A 17,330-nucleotide genomic window follows, 5' to 3' on the forward strand; every position below is an offset into this window, starting at 1 on the left:
TATGTCAAGCACTTTGAATTGTCTTGCATAGAGGTTGTGCTATTAAATAAACTTGCTTGATTGCCTTTCCTAAACAAATCTACATTCCTTGTAAAATTATTCTAAATACAATTATAAATATACTTCCAGAGAACAGTCTCGATCAATTTGGACTTCCTATAGACTGTGCTCTGTCGTGTCTGCTCTTGTTTTGAAAGGTTGGACCGGCAGTGAAGGGCTGAGGTGGCTGGTCGTCGTCACGTGGTGCTGCCTGCTTGATGGAGGCTGAGCAGGGAGGAAGGAGGCGAGCCCCTTTCTCTTTGCGCGTCAGCATCCCTTCAAATTGCTGCTGTCACTTTCCAGCTGCAGACACGGACGACTGTGAAGCAAAAAAAAATATTCTAAACAAATGTTGCTATTTTAACCTAGCGGCTCCTTTTTCCCCCTGACGACAAGCATGTTTAACGAAGGGGGGCTGGAGCCTGGCCAGGAAGAATAGCCTAGCGATGTTCAAGGCATCTTGTCCCAGGAGTTGACATCCTCAAAGCTGGCTTCGAGACACAGAAATGCTCCTTTAAGACACCAGCAGGTCGAGTGAGTATACAATCTCTCATGTATGTGCATGCAAATGTCAATTGTTGATTGAACCATGCTGTATCCACCCACTTGACCAATCAATCCTTATGTTTGAAGTGCATCATATACGATTGGTCATCCATGTGATAAAGTTGCTTTGATCATTTGGAAATGGTGCACCCTTTACCCTCCCTCTTGAGCACGCAAACCTCCAACCCGTGGAATGCACGCGTGGAGATTTTGCATCATGCAGTGCATTGCACACAGTAAACTTTTGATCAAAGTCATTGTGCACTGCACACATTGTGAGCCTAATTAATACAGCCTTAGTCAGGGGCCCTCCTATCACAGACACTTACCTGTAATCCGCTGATGACCCACAGGGTGTGGGTTGCCTAAAGATGAGAGAGAAACACCAGTCACTGCAGGGTGGGTTCACTATAGACCCTCAGTTTATGCACATCAGGGATGACATTTAAACATAATGTAAAATCCAAACTTTACTATAGATGATAAACTATATATAAACATCAGGGCAGTTCAACTGGCGGCCCGGGTGCCATATCTGGCCCTGTAATGAAACCATACCAGCCCCCAGGTTTAGTTCAAAAAGGTAGACAAACATTTTTGTTGCACATTCCTAACAGAGTCGTTTATAGAGAGAGTACGGACAACCCGGTTTCAAGCGATCTTCTCAATGATTGGTCAAAAGGCATTCAAGTGACTACAGAATGGCATGTTACGTACCAGTTTAAAGCCGCAGCTAAGCGACTCATTATACATTCATTATACATGTCTTTGAATTGAAGAGTGTTTGCTGTGTAAACATGCCCTAATGTGCGGCATGAGAATGCACCACTCGCAAAAAAGTAAGTAAGTAAGTAACATTTATTTGTATAGCACCTTTCGCAGACAAAAAAGCTAAAAAAGCATGATTCATTCTGTAGTCAAGGTAAATAAAATTAGGAAGCCTTGACTCGCCACAGCAAAACCTATCAAAAAAATTAAAAATAGCAAAAGTAAAAGCAGCATCATTAACTGCCACAATCGTGGACATGATCGCTTCAGGAAAAAAAAGATTTGGTGAGATTTTTCTCATTTCCAGCTTGAAACCAAAGCAGAAGAAAGTCGGGTTACAAAGCAAATGAAGAGACGGGTACTCTGGCTTCCACCCACTTCCAAATACATGCACCTGGGGATAGGTTGATTGGCAACACTGAATTGTCCCTAGTGTGTGAATGTGAGTGTGAATGTTGTCTGCCTATCTGTGTTGGCCCTGCGATGAGGTGGCGACTTGTCCAGGGTGTACACCACCTACCGCCCGAATGCAGCTGAAATAGGCTCCAGCACCCCCCGTGACCCTGAAAGGGACAAGCGGTAGAAAACAATAGATTGGAGGCAGACACCACAGTTGACATACTTTACACAAAAGTCATGATTTGTCCGTAATTGTTATTATTATATGTTATTTTGACAAAATAATAGCATGTTTATGAGCTGTAGTAAATTTAGAGCTATATTTAGACTTATTATTTTGCTTTATTTCATCAGGAAAACGAACGTCAATGTAGGGCTGGGCGATATATCGATTTACTCGATATATCGCGGGTTTGTCTCTGTGCGATATAGAAAATGACTATATCGTGATATTGGAGTATACGTTCTCACGCAGTTGCTTTTAGCTGCGGGGCATTAAACTGCATGCGTTTCTCACTCTTTCCTGTCTATCCTTCTCACAGAGACTTTAAAACAAGCGCACCTTCTTACATACGTCATACTGCCACGTAAGCAACGTCACACGCTCCCGCGGAGCGAGAGGTAGCGACATGGTAACGTTAGCTGTGATGCTAACAGCTAACGGTGTGGTTTGAGTGGTAATACGAGAGAAAGAAGGTGCAAATCTGGTAACAAATGGAGGAATAATTAATTCCCAAGAAAAACAGCACGGGGTCCATCGTCTGGCGGTGGTTTGGCTTCAAGCGGGAATATGTCTTTACATGTCAACATCTCCGTGCGGTGCCACACCAACTAAATGCCGAAGCAACTATTTCCACATCAACTCCGTAGGACATATACTATTTGATATGCAGCTCATTTTTATGTGACACTTATTGAAATATTTTGTGTGTCATCATGCACAAAAGTGCACTTATAGCTTGTTTTAAAATGTCTCTGACAATCTTGCACTTTCTGTTTTGGAAATGACATGAATGTTTGTGCCACTGCTTAATAAGTGTTTAATAAATACAGTTTTGCTAAATTGACTTAGTTGTGATTTCCCTCTCTGCATGAAAGTTTAAAATGAGCATATATTAATGCAGTATGAACAAGAATGTTTTAATGTAGACACATAGAACCATCATACTGCTGTGATTATATGTATCAGGTGTTCATTCAAGGCTAAGGCAAAATATCGAGATATATATCGTGTATCGCGATATGGCCTAAAAATATCGAGATATTAAAAAAAGGCCATATCGCCCAGCCCTACGTCAATGCATGCATACAGGCACAGCCGCACACGTTCAAGGTACCAAACATGGCGCCTCTCGTTTAGTTGTCCATACTCTCTCTATACAAGACTCTGATTGCTAAAAACACTATAGAGGAAATTGGACCACTGTAAACACATTGGCAGATGTTTGCATTGACATTTTAACCTTGCTAGCAAACATAAAACCCTGGGGACCAAACTTGTGATTAATTGAGGCGTTCCTTAAGGCACCCCTTAAAGTCCTCTCTTTTTTGACAGTTAGACATTTTTTTCATAATGTGATTTTATGTAACTAAGGTGTTACTGTAGCTCGTTTACTTCAGATGCAGTCAATAGTAATTTGTTCAACTGCTTTAGTTATACTATTGGTGTTCACTAAGGTTCCATATTAGGTCCTTTCTTTTTCATCATTTAAGCTAGTAAACTGGTGGCCCGCAAGGTCACTTAAAAAAAACTTGTGAGATACTCACATTTTTGCAGAAAGTTCTTAAAAACAGCAGGGCGCTCCTGTAAGTCTGACACAATAAATAGATTAATATCAATTGTCTACTCCGGAATACACAAAATAAGACTATGAAGCTAGAAGTATGTTCTTAGTTTTCTGGAAATGTGCCCCCAACCTTAAAAAAATAGTTTAAAATCCCTGCTATATAGGAATCAATGAATGTATGTTCACCTATTTCACCTTATTACACACATTGTGTTGACCCAAGCAGGAGGGTCACCCCTGAGGCAGCCTCCCTGATAACCCATATCAAGAATTACAGCTAACGAGAAGACATTTCACATTCACCATAATGCTGCAGCCTTGCTGGGAATTCCGAGCAATAATGTTCAGAGCGTGAAGCACACCCACAATTTGCACAGGATAGCGCCCCCTATTCCTGCTTGTTGTACAAAATGTCAAGAATTCTCTCCCTTCCAGCTTTGCCTCGTCAGGCATCCTTAATATTCTCCCTGTGTGTTAGACATCAAGCAGGCCAGGGCAGAATCAGCCTTCTGTCGAGGGTGACGGAACAGTCAAGAGAGTCCCCCATGGCAGAAAACAATTCCTACCGCTGTTGCACCCGAGGCGACAGTGACAGAAGTGCTCCTCTCCCCTCCCATGATTCCTTGTTGTGTTCATTTTACACATATAAACACACTCTGTTTGGTTCCCTTTGCACACCTGAAGACCACTGCGGATCTTTGGGTCATCTCATGGCCATACATACATACACGTTGATGCTCTTTTACTGTAATACTATTTATGAGCGGTTGATCATACTTACGCATACATACGCAGCAGCACTTCCATATCCTTTCAAAGCCAAATTAATAACATAGATCCACAAAATTCAACATTAGACACACCTTGACCTTTTTTACATATATTTTTCATTACATTCAGGCACCGTAGTTCTTGTTTAGATAACTCTATACTTCCTAGCTCGTACGCCAATAGAGGGTGGAAAAAGAAAATGTCCAAATTTAATTTTAAAATATATCTCAGTAAGTGCCCTGTGATTGACTGGTCTTCCTTTCTCTCATACACTCCAACTTCCTGCAGACCCTGTTGAGGATAAGTACTGGTAGTTGAAAGTGAAAATTATTTTCCAACGACACATAAGTAAGTGAGTGAACTGTGTGCAAATCAGCGTAAAACATTTGCATGTGCTTATTATATTTGTGTGTAATTATAGGTCAGCCAGGAATCTGTATTGCGGGGATATTTAAATAAATCCACATTTCCAGAAAGCTAAAGATTGAGGGGCAGGACTTCTTACGTCGCTAATATTTCTATTTCGTATATTCTGGAGAACAAGCGTCTTCTACCGTAGATATTTGATTTTGGCGTATTCATTTTGTCAATAGTTACAGGAGTGCTCTGCTGATTTTTTAGAACCTTCTACAGAAAAGCCAGTCAAAGATCATCTCTATGACAGCCCTCTGGTGTTTTTAGGAGTCTGCTGCAAAACTGAGTCTCACAAGTTTTTTTAACTGAACTCTAGGGCTACCAGTTGAATAGCCCAAATTATGAAAAAGAAAGGACCTAAAATGGAACCTCGAGGAACACTACCATTGTAACTAAAGAAGTTGAACAAATGACTGTCTGAAGTAAACAATGTACAGCAACACTTTTGTTACACAAATGACATTACTGAAAAAATGTGTAACTGCCAAAAAGGTGAGGACTTCTTCTTCATTGTGTCCGGCCATCTTAATAACAAGTCCCTCCAGTGGTTGGCGTTGGCGAAGGCAGCTGAGCTCGGTTCGGCCAGGTCATCTCCAGTAAACTGTGGGGCTTGGCTGCAACTCATGAGGTGTTTCATGTTCTGGAGCTCTCCACATGTACAAACCTCGTTTCCATATGAGTTGGGAAATTGTGTTAGATGTAAATATAAACGGAATACAATGATTTGCAAATCCTTTTCAACCCATATTCAATTGAATGCACTACAAAGACAAGATATTTCATGTTCAAACTCATAAACTTTATTTTTTTTTTGCAAATAATAATTAACTTAGAATTTCATGGCTGCAACACGTGCCAAAGTATTTGGGAAATGGCATGTTCACCGCTGTGTTACATGGCCTTTCCTTTTAACAAAACTCAGTAAACATTTGGGAACTGAGGAGACACATTTTTTAAGCTTCTCGGGTGGAATTATTTCCCATTCTTGCTTGATGTACAGCTTAAGTTGTTCAACAGTCCGGGGGTCTCCGTTGTGGTATTTTAGGCTTCATAATGCGCCACACATTGGACAATGTGTACAATGAAAAAGAGGTTGATGAAGGATATGAACATTTCTTAAACACGTTCATAATACTTTATGACAAACAGTGTCCATGGAAACAACTCAGTAGAAAGCAGCGAAAGAATAATCAACCATGGATGACAAAAGGATTAAAAAATGCTTGTAAGAAGAAGAATACACTATATAGAAAATGTATAGCACAAAGAACTACAGAGGCAGAAATTAAGTACAAAAAGTATAAAAACAAGTTAACATACATACTACGATCATGTAGAAAAGAATATTACAGTGAATTATTGGTCAGGAACAAAAATAATATGAGAGCAACATGGGGCATCCTCAATAGCATTATTAAAAATGGCACAAAGAGGGACTACCCCCAATACTTCTTAGACGGAAATAAAAAAATGACAACATAAAGGAAGTGGTTGAAAGCTTCAATAATTATTTTGTAAATATTGGACCAAAATTGGAAGAAAGGATTCCAGACCCAGTTTCAATTGAGGACTATAATGATACCATAGAGCGAAATCCCAACTCCATGTTCCTCAGTAATGTGACACAGGAGAAAATAGTTACAATCGCGAAAACATGTAAATCTAAGACTTCAACTGATTGTAACGGAATTGAGATGGAAACGATAAAAAAGGTTATTGAAGAGATCTCAGGACCATTAATGTATATTAGTAACCTATCATTTCAAACAGGTACATTTCCAAACAAAATGAAAATTGCTAAAGTTGCACCAATTTATAAGACTGGAGACAAACATCAATTTACAAATTATAGACCTGTTTCTTTACTTCCACAATTTTCTAAAATCATTGAAAAACAGTTCAATAACAGATTAGAGAGTTTCATAAATAAAAATAGAATACTCAAAGAGAACCAATATGGATACAGAGCTAATGTATCAACTTCAATGGCTTTAATTGAAATTACAGAAGAAATTACCAATGCAATAGATAGTAAAAAATGTGCGGCAGCAGTTTTTATGGATTTAACTAAAGCATTTGACATAATTAATCACAATATGTTAATCAAAAAAGTAGAACGATATGGCATCAGAGGGTTAGTCTTAAACTGGATAAGAAGTTATCTAACGAACAGGAAACAATACGTGAAGCTAGGCGAACACACGTCTACAACGCTAAATATATCCTGTGGTGTACCTCAGGGATCAATACTAGGACCTAAATTATTCAATCTCTATATAAATGACATTTGTAAAGTTACAAAAGATTTAAAGTTAGTATTATTTGCGGATGATACAACAGCGTTTTGTTCAGGAGAGAACACACAAAAGATAATACAAATAATAACAGAAGAAATTAACAAATTAAAAAGATGGTTTGACAAGAACAGACTATCGTTGAATCTCAGTAAAACTAAAATAATGCTATTTGGTAACAGTAGAAGAGAAAGTCAAACACAAATACAAATAGACGGAAAATAAAATGAAAGAGTAAACGAAACCAAATTTCTAGGTATAATGATTGATGATAAATTGAACTGGAAATCTCACGTAAAAAATATACAACATAAAGTAGCAAGAAAAACGTCAATAATGAATAAGGCAAAACATGTTCTAGACAAAAAATCACTTCATATTCTCTACTGCTCACTAGTGTTACCATATCTGACTTACTGTGTAGAAATATGGGGAAATAATTACAAAAGTACACTTCATTCATTAACGGTGTTACAAAAAAGATCAGTTAGAATAATACATAATGTTGGATATAGAGAGCATACAAACCCTTTATTTATTGAATCAAAGATACTGAAATTCCACGACATAGTGAATTTGCAAACAGCTAAAATTATACACAAAGCAAACTATAACCTGCTACCCAAGAATATACAATAATTCTTCTCAAAAAAAGAGGAGAAATATAATCTTAGAGAGAAATGTAATTTAAAACATGTGTATGCACGTACAACACTTAAGACCTTCAGTATATCAGTATGTGGAATTAAATTATGGAATGGATTAAGCAAAGCAATCAAACAATGTACTAATATGATCCACTTCAAGAAACTCTTCAAACTTAAAGTGTTTACAAAGTACAAAGAAGAAGAACCATGATAACCATTCTGAATTTATTTAATTCACCCATTCTTTCACTCTCATAATAATCTTACTTATCTCATCATATGAAATGTAACTTACTTCACCAATTATTATTTATTTATTTATTTTTATTGTGATTACTTATGGAGTACATTGTGAATAAATTCAGAACAGGAAGTGAACAAAAATTTTAGCAACTTATGTAAAAGAAAAGAAGTAGGATTAAATAAGCTCTGCTTCTTCCTACTCCTTTTCGAAACTGTTGAAAAGAGAAACTGGAAATTGTGATGTATCATGTTGTATGCTTGCATGTTCGAAACAAACTCAAACTCAACTCAACTCAACTCAACACATTTTCAATAGGAGACAGGTCTGGACTACAGGCAGGCCAGTCTAGTACCCGTACTCTTTTACTACGAAGCCACGTTGATGTAACACGTGGCTTGGCATTGTCTTGCTGAAATAAGCAGGGGCATCCATGGTAACGTTGCTTGGATGGCAACATATGTTGCTCCAAAACCTGTATGTACCTTTCAGCATTAATGGCGCCTTCACAGATGTGTAAGTTACCCATGCCTTGGGCACTAATACACCCCATACCATCACAGATGCTGGCTTTTCAACTTTGCGCCTATAACAATCCGGATGGTTCTTTTCCTCTTTGGTCCGGAGGACACGACGTCCACAGTTTCCAAAAACTATTTGAAATGTGGACTCGTCAGACCACAGAACACTTTTCCACTTTGTATCAGTCCATCTTAGATGAGCTCAGGCCCAGCAAAGCCGACGGCGTTTCTGGGTGTTGTTTATAAACGGTTTTCGCCTTGCATAGAGAGTTTTAACTTGCACTTACAGATGTAGCGACCAACTGTAGTTACTGACAGTGGGTTTCTGAAGTGTTCCTGAGCCCATGTGATGATATCCTTTACACACTGATGTCGCTTGTTGATGCAGTACAGCCTGAGGGATCGAAGGTCACGGGCTTAGCTGCTTACGTGCAGTGATTTCACCAGATTCTCTGAACCGTTTGATGATGTTACATACCGTAGATGGTGAAATCCCTAAATTCCTTGCAATAGCTGGTTGAGAAAGGTTTTTCTTAAACTGTTCAACAATTTGCTCACGCATTTGTTGACAAAGTGGTGACCCTCACCCCATCCTTGTTTGTGAATGACTGAGCATTTCATGGAATCTACTTTTATACCCAATCATGGCACCCACCTGTTCCCAATTGGCCTGTTCACCTGTGGGATGTTCCAAATAAGTGTTTGATGAGCATTCCTCAACTTTATCAGTATTTATTGCCACCTTTCCCAACTTCTTTGTCACGTGTTGCTGGCATCAAATTCTAAAGTTAATGATTATTTGCAAAAAAAAAATGTTTATCAGTTTGAACATCAAATATGTTGTCTTTGTAGCATATTCAACTGAATATGGGTTCAAAACGATTTGCAAATCATTGTATTCCGTTTATATTTACATCTAACACAATTTCCCAACTCATATGGAAACAGGGTTTGAACATGAGTCTGATGTTGCCAGTTTCCACCTCTTCATGGAGGCTCTCTGGCGCGCAGGCGGTCCAGGGTTTTCCAGATAGCCTAAGGTTGATCATGGCCGGTAGTGAGGCATTCATCCCCTCTCTCTCTCCATTGAGTTATCTGGCTGCCGAGGCTGCTCCATCGCTTCTGGTCCTGGCAGCAGTTAGGGTGGTCTCCAGAGCTTTGGTGTTGTTCAGGAAGCTTTTCCTGGAAGAGAGACATTCTGGGTGGCTCATGAGTGCTCATAAAGTAGTTGCCAGTTGTCTTCAGCTTTTTGCGCTCGACCTGTGTAGTAACTACGTCTGGGTGATATGGACCAAAACTGATATCCCGGTATTTTTAGGCCGAATGCCAACATACGACATATTGTATATTGTATTGATTTGTATTTTAAACAAAACATGCAAATTGTTTAGTTTAAACTCAACACCAGATGACTGTTACAACCAGTGTTCTGAAATGTAATTTTGCAAAGTACTTCATTAGTTACTTGTTACTTAACCAAAAAAGTAATTTATCAATTGAATACTAGGGAAAGTAATTAATGCCTTACCCCACCTTCTACCATCCTAGTCACGTCCTTTGTGTCCTTGGGCAAGACACTTCACCCTTGCTCCTGATAGCTGCTGGTTAGCGCCTTGCATGGCAGCTCCTGCAATCAGTGTGTGAATGTGTGTGTGAATGGGTGAATGTGGAAATACTGCGCTTTGAGTACCTTGAAGGTAGAAAAGCGCTATACAAGTATAACCCATTTATCATTAAAAAAAAAGACTTCACATATATGTCATATGCATTTGAGAGAAGTTTCATGAAAGCGTGTGCGAGTATGTTGCCAAGTGGCGTGTGACATCAGCAAGGGTTTCAGCTGAGCTATATCTGTTAGCTTTAGCAGTTAGCAGCGGCAGTTTATCGGCTCTGACGGCTGTTCTGTTGAATCTTTTCACCAGATTGTGTTCCCTCTGGTTAATAAAGAGGAGGAGCCGCCACCCGCTCCCGCCAGCTGCCGGAGCTACGGTGCGGGCAGGCAAATGTGGCAGGTTTCTGTGTCGGCAATGCGCAGTAGCAACTCCAGGCGTGCACCAGACCCTCCCTCATTTACAGTGCCTGCCGGGCACCCTTGTGGCGGCGCACTGTACCACGGCGGGGCTCCTTGGCTGACGCCTAGCAGCGGACTTATATTTGGTATGGACCAGGGGAATCCAACTGTTTAATGAACGTTATATGCGTGAATGCTCTCACACAATTAAAACAAAGCATCGAAAAGGCCCGCGGCGGGTGTTGACTCAATGTGGTTTTCTGCCCAGTGCGCTGAATGTCGATTGAAGAAATTCAATGACGCGCAGGTATAGTATTGTCTCAAATACATACCTCTTTCTAAAATATACCGGTATAACTCGTAATACCGGTAACCGCCCAGCCCTAGTAGTAACTTTTAAATAATAAATAAATAATAAATGGGTTATACTTGTATAGCGCTTTTCTACCTTCAAGGTACTCAAAGCACTTTGACAGTATTTCCACATTTACCCATTCACACACACATTCACACACTGATGGCGGGAGCTGCCATGCAAGGCACTAACCAGCAGCCATCAGGAGCAAAGGGTGAAGTGTCTTGCCCAAGGACACAACGGACGTGACTAGGAAGGTAGAAGGTGGGAATTGAACCCCAGTAACCAGCAACACTCCGATTGCTGGCACAGCCACTCTACCAACTTCGCCACGTCGTCCCCTAGGTCAGGTCGTAACTTTTCTGCGGATGTCAGGTGAGGAATTGAGGAACGCCTCAGTTAAATGAAAATCACAAGTTTGGACCCCAGTGTTCTATGTTTGCTAACAAGGTTAAAATGTCAATGCAATGACCTACCAATGAGTGGTCCAAGTTCCGTTATACAACAGGCGCACTTAGTGTTTTGGGGAATTTGCTGCAAAAATGTTTTTCTCCCGAGTTTTGAACTGAATCCGGGGGCCGGTATGGTTTCATTTCCATGCCAGATTTGGCCCCCGTCCGCCTGTTGAATATACCTGTTCTATTGCATTGCCTCACACAGACCACCCAGCTAAGCCCTTAGCGCTATATTGTAGATCAGGGGTGTCCAAAGTGTGGCCCGGGGGCCATTTGCAGCCCGTAGTTCGTTTTTAATTGGCCCGCGACACCGACAAAATACAATTTGTGCTTAGGAAAAATGGAACCAGACCAAATTCCCCCAAAATGGGACCTGAAAACCAAAATTGCTGTTGACCTGTGCGTCTTTTACATGGTGTTTGATGAACATATGTAAACATTGCTTGCAAGATATGGTAAGATTTTGAGTTTGCGAAAACAAAATATTTAAAATAATAAGTATTGATAAAGACTGATTATAAGATTAATAATTGATTGAACTACATTGTACTAGTTTTTTGTTACGTTTTGTTTTATGTATGCACTCCGGGATGCAGGGACGGCAGGCAAGTGCAGAAAACAATGGTAATGGTAAGATTTTGAGTGTGCTAAGCCTTATAATGTTTTAATCCTACTAATATTGATAAAGAATAGTAATAAGAATAATTGATTCAACTACATTGTATTAGTTGTTGTTACGTTAGGCACTCCGGGATGCAGAAACGGCAGGCAAGTGCAGTAAACAAGTCTTCTTTACCGGAGAAAGGCAGGTGCACAAGTGGAAAAGAGACGCATGAACTGTAAAGGCACAACGTTGAGGTCATTAAAAAGGACGTGGAACATAAAATAAGAGCACTGGACAGGAAATCATGCAAAATTAAAAAAACTAATAATAACTGGCATGTAAGAGGTTTTCGGGTCTTGAATGTACAAAAAAAAAGTACAAAGTGGCCCGAGAGCCTTCAACTTTTCTGTATGCGGCCCTTGCTGGAAAAAGTTTGGACACCCCTGTTGTAGATCAACAGGGTCATGGCACAAGAAGCATGTCGACATGAAATGCTTTCAGTTATTTATGCTTTGCAAAGGCCTAAGAGGCAAAGCTGGGGCCAAGTGCATACTTGCCAACCCTCCCGTTTTTAGCGGGAAAATCCCGATATTCAACGCCTCTCCCGACAACCTCCAGACAGAGATTTTCTCCCGACAAACTCCCGGTATTCAGCCGGAGCTGGAGGCCACGCCCCCCCAAAAAAAAGTCTGCCGCAGCTGCGATTGGACCTGACCAGCCTCCGGGTACAAGTACTGGAGTACCAATTGCTTGCCAGGGAAGATCTTCCCCAGGAAGCAAGGATTGACCGGTTTTGGGCCATGCTAGGGAGAGATGGAAGATTCCACACTCTCGTGCATTTGATGAAAGCACTTTTGTGCGTGCCACACAGCAATGCATCATCAGAGAGGGTGTTCAGCATGGTTAGAAAAATAGTGACAGAGAATAGAAAGAGGATGGACAATTCAACCCTTAACAAAGCATTGTACTTTCAAGTACAACAATGAGTAGATGAGTGTTGTGAGTGTGTGTGAATATGTGTAAATAAATGAACACTAAAATTCAAGTATTTCTTTTATATATATATATATATATATATATATATATATATATATATATATATATATATATATATATATATATATATATATATATATATATATATATATATATATATATATAGCTAGAATTCACTGAAAGTCAAGTATTTATATATATATATATATATATATATATATATATATATATATATATATATATATATATATATATATATATATATATATATATATATATACATATATATATATATATATATATATATATATATATATATATATATATATATATATATATATATATATATATATATATATATATATATATATATATATATATATGAAATACTTGAGTTGGTGAATTCTAGCTGTAAATATAATCTCCTCTTAACCACGCCCCTAACCACACCCCCCACCCCCGACCAAGCCCCCCCCCACCTCCCGATATTGGAGGTCTCAAGGTTGGCAAGTATGCAAGTGTAGGAATATGTGTTATCTTTTAATTAATTTAACGTATTCTATTTTATATAAATGTGGACTTTTATGACTTGGAATGGAGTTAATATTTGCTGCAACAACAAAATTACAGTATGTGTCCTATCTAAAGTATTTACATGTAGAATCCACCTTGAATCTTAAAGGGGAACTGCACTTTTTTGCACTCAGGTGATCGGTGCAATCGATGGCGAGTAAAAAGTCATGTTGAACGTCCCTTGGCTGCTATCCAGGCTATGCATCGTCTTTTTATTAGCTCACTAACCCGACTTCCTTAACTTTGCTTTTGCGCTGGAAATAAGACAAATCTCATCAAATCTTTTTTTTTTCCCTGAATTGATCATGACAACCATTGTGGCAGCTATTGATGCCACATGTTTCAACGTTTGCATGTTAAAGAAAAAAAACACTACTTTAGGACAGAGTCTTGCATTTAACCCAATGTAAATATGCTTTCGATCCAGTGAGACACATGATGCATTACGTTTTTACGTCACACTTTTAAGCTCTATATCGCTAATACTTGTTTAATATTCAGGTCACAAGATGTAAATGGAGTATTGCTTGCGGTTTTTTAAATATTTTTTTAGAGGGCTTTATGAGTGGAATAGTGTACTCCAATTAGCTGCATTGTTAGTCACCTCGTACTTGCCATATTTTACGAATTAGAATGCATGAAAAAAGAAAGACTTATGTGTTCTTGTCTCACATGGGGAGATAGGCAACATTTTAAAAAAAAGTGAAGTTCTCTTTTAACATTGGATGGCTTCAAATGTGTTCAGTATGCACTGATTCAACTACAAACGTGTTACTTAGAGGTGTAACTGTACGTCATAATCACAGTTTGGTACGTAGCTCAGTTTTAAGGTCAATGTTCGCTTCATTTTAGGTACATTAAAATGCAGAACATAAAACTGCCTTTAAAGGTCTTTTAGTTACTGTATAAAGAGCTTTAATGATTTCCTAAATCTAAAATGAAACACTGCAAACTGCTGGCATTTAATATTATAATATCATTTTCAAATAAAACTATCGATACAGTATAGCATACAGAAAAATAAAGGATCCAGATGGCCACATTGATACATTTTTTTAATTAAAGATGCTAAAAACAATCCAATGTGGGTCAAGACATCTTATCTTTGTGTTATAGATGACAAGAAAATGGATGGATGGATTGAAGGTAAATACATCTCATTAGTAATTAATACATTTTATTTTTTGAAATATTGTTTATATGGCTATGGTCAAAACAAGTCACAGCCTGAAAATGACAGCACTTAGCATTTCTTTTTCGTAAAGAGCAACGAAGCAGACAAGTGCAGCAGTATACATTTGAACATTATAATTTCATATTTTAGTAGTCCGTTATGTACTTATACGTTTTTATTTTCAGGCCCACCACTATACAGTGAGAATAGAATTGCATCTCCATTAGGTCACATCATTCCGCTTGCTGTGACAATTCTAAATTCTGAATATTTATATAGATATGCATTTTCCCTGCCTGTAATTCTCTTTATTGGGTTCATATTGTGATTTTTTTTCTAGATTTAAACGCTTTTTTGGTCTACATGACATGTAAAGGTGGTTCTTTTTAAAATTGTGCATACATTTTCAAACCGCTTTCTGACCGTCTCTTCAGGAAGCGCCATTTTGTAGGAGGTCTTATTTATGTGCCTCAACTTCGACTTATTCTTCTCCCCGTCATCCATGCTGTAGTTTTTAGCGCTTCCATATGGAGTCTACTGCCGAAAATAAGTTAGAACCATACGCTTCTTTGTATCAGAAATGGCAACAGCAGAGGATGCATGTGCATGAACAAGCCACTCTGCCCAACAAGCAGACAGACAAAAAGAAGGACCTTATTGACTACAACGTTGTACTACAATGGCAAAGCTCTTTGGGTAAATGTCTACCAGGGCTGGGCGATATGGCCGAAAACTATATCACGATACACGTTTTTTATATTGATCGATATCGATAATTATTAATACTTGTTATGACTTATTTAAGCCTGCCAATAAATACAGTAAAACAATTTCCAATTTACCAAGGGTGCTTTTTATCAGGTGAGAAGGTGTCCTGTAGCCAGGTAGGATGAGCGCGGCTAATGCAGTGCTTCTCAAATATTTTCTGTTATGCCCCCTTTAAGAAGAAGAAAAGATTGTGTGCCCCCATTAGGCTGCTCTGCTGTACAGTAAACACTTCCTGTTCGCTGGGTTCCCAAAGCGCGAGTGGCTTCATGAAACAAATCTTGCTTCATAATTTTTGGTTTCTTTCGACCAAAAAATATAAAAATATATCTAACATTTTATCAAACACATTTTATATTGATATCGAGTATGGGTCTATCGCTATATGCTGTATATTGATATCGTATTATCGGCCCAGCCCTAATGTCTACCATATATGGAGATGTCTGCTGTTGTCACCAATTATAAAAATGTCACAAATTGGGCAAATTTCAAACGGCTTGTTTGGAGGAAGTTGGTGAGGTAAGGCAAGATTGTTTTATAAATATCAACGCAATGAAGGGAAGGACGATTATTATTTTCATTGCCCTTTTTATTTTAAACAAACAGCATGTGTTCAGGGCATTCATTTCAAAATGAAACTTTAAAAAAATAATTGATAAAATAAAAAGGACAAAAGACAAAAGGTTTACCTAAAATAAATATGCTATTGCACAGTCCGATGATAAAGTGCAAACATTAGTGAAAACATAAGATGATGCACAAAAAGCAGATACTACAAGGAGCACACACTGTACTGATCACAGTGTATACATAGGACATGTCTTTGTCAAATAAAACATTATTACATCTTTGAGAGATGGATGGATATGAGGTCCCTCGGTGCACGGTTGTTGTTACGGTAGCCTGTACTTTGGGCACCCTCGCTTTTGTAGCTGTTCGTCGGGGCTCTTTTCGCTGGTGGCGGGTGGCCTGCTGTGTGAGTAACCATAGCTCTGAGGAAAGAAGGAAAGTGTTTTAATGCTTAACCTGTCGCCGCAATAATTTGTTTGGATGTGCACACCAATGCAGCTTTGCCGTGCAGAGTACTGGGTTTATACACGCGGGAGCATTTCCGGGTTTGCGGGATTGAGCGGGAAGATGCCTAATGGACAGCGAGGCGTGCGGGCGTTTTCCGGGGCTAAAATGTGGGTCACTCTACGGGAGAGAAGATCACCAATAATAAGGAATTAAATGTTCCTTATATTTTCAGGAGCTACAGTAGTCCACTGTCTTTCAGTTGCCCACTGGTGGTTGGCTGACTGTTGGTTGTGAAAGTACTTGAATTGACACGCAGCGCAGCCTGCTTTTTAAATGTTAATATTGCAGAGGATTATCCTCATTTAATCGTAGCGGCCAAAATCGTGATCACGATTTAAATTTGATTAATTGTCCAGCCCTACCGCAATGCCTCCACGGTTTGATTTCAAACATTCGAGACTTATGCCGATCCCAAATACTGTATTTTTCGGACCCTGGATTATAAGGCGCACTGCCGATGAGCGGGTCTATTCAGGTCTATTTTCATACAAAAGGCGCACCGGGTTATAAGGTGCAATAAAGGGGTCATATTATGATTTTTTTTTTCCTACATTTAAAAAACTTCCTTGTGGTCTACATAACATGTAATGGTGGTTCTTTGGTCAAAATGTTGAATAGATTATGTTTAACAGACCATCTTCTATCCGCTTTCTGTCTGTCTCTTCAGGATGCGCCGTTATGTGGGCGGTCTATTTTATATGCCTCCACTTTGACTGCGTCTTCTCCCCGTCATCTTTGTTGTACCGGTAGTTTTTAGAACTTCCATAGTGAGTAACAGATATAAGTTAGAACTGTACACTACTTTGTATTAGAAATAGCAACAGCGGATAGAGAAAAAGAGGATAGAGGAAAATGAAGGAGCTTATTGTGTACAGCGCGGGCTATAATGG

The 17,330-nt window shown here is 39.0% G+C and overlaps 1 protein-coding gene across 6 annotated transcripts in view; it reads left to right on the forward strand.

Annotated features, from left to right (window-relative positions):
• The first annotated feature begins 258 nt into the window (after positions 1–258).
• The window catches only part of LOC133653900 (uncharacterized), a 117,083-nt gene continuing 100,011 nt past the window's right edge, over positions 259–17,330 (forward strand). For 4 of the 6 annotated variants that reach the window (XM_062053729.1, XM_062053726.1, XM_062053731.1 and 1 more), the window contains exon 1: positions 259–573. The gene's annotated coding sequence lies outside the window, so the exon portion shown is untranslated. Of the gene's footprint in view, positions 574–14,537; positions 14,568–17,330 lie in introns of all 6 variants that reach the window. The other 2 variants (XM_062053728.1, XM_062053730.1) reach the window with 2 other exon arrangements.

The sequence above is a fragment of the Entelurus aequoreus genome, linkage group LG07, assembly GCF_033978785.1.
Source record: "Entelurus aequoreus isolate RoL-2023_Sb linkage group LG07, RoL_Eaeq_v1.1, whole genome shotgun sequence".
Classification (NCBI taxonomy): Eukaryota; Metazoa; Chordata; class Actinopteri; order Syngnathiformes; family Syngnathidae; genus Entelurus; species Entelurus aequoreus.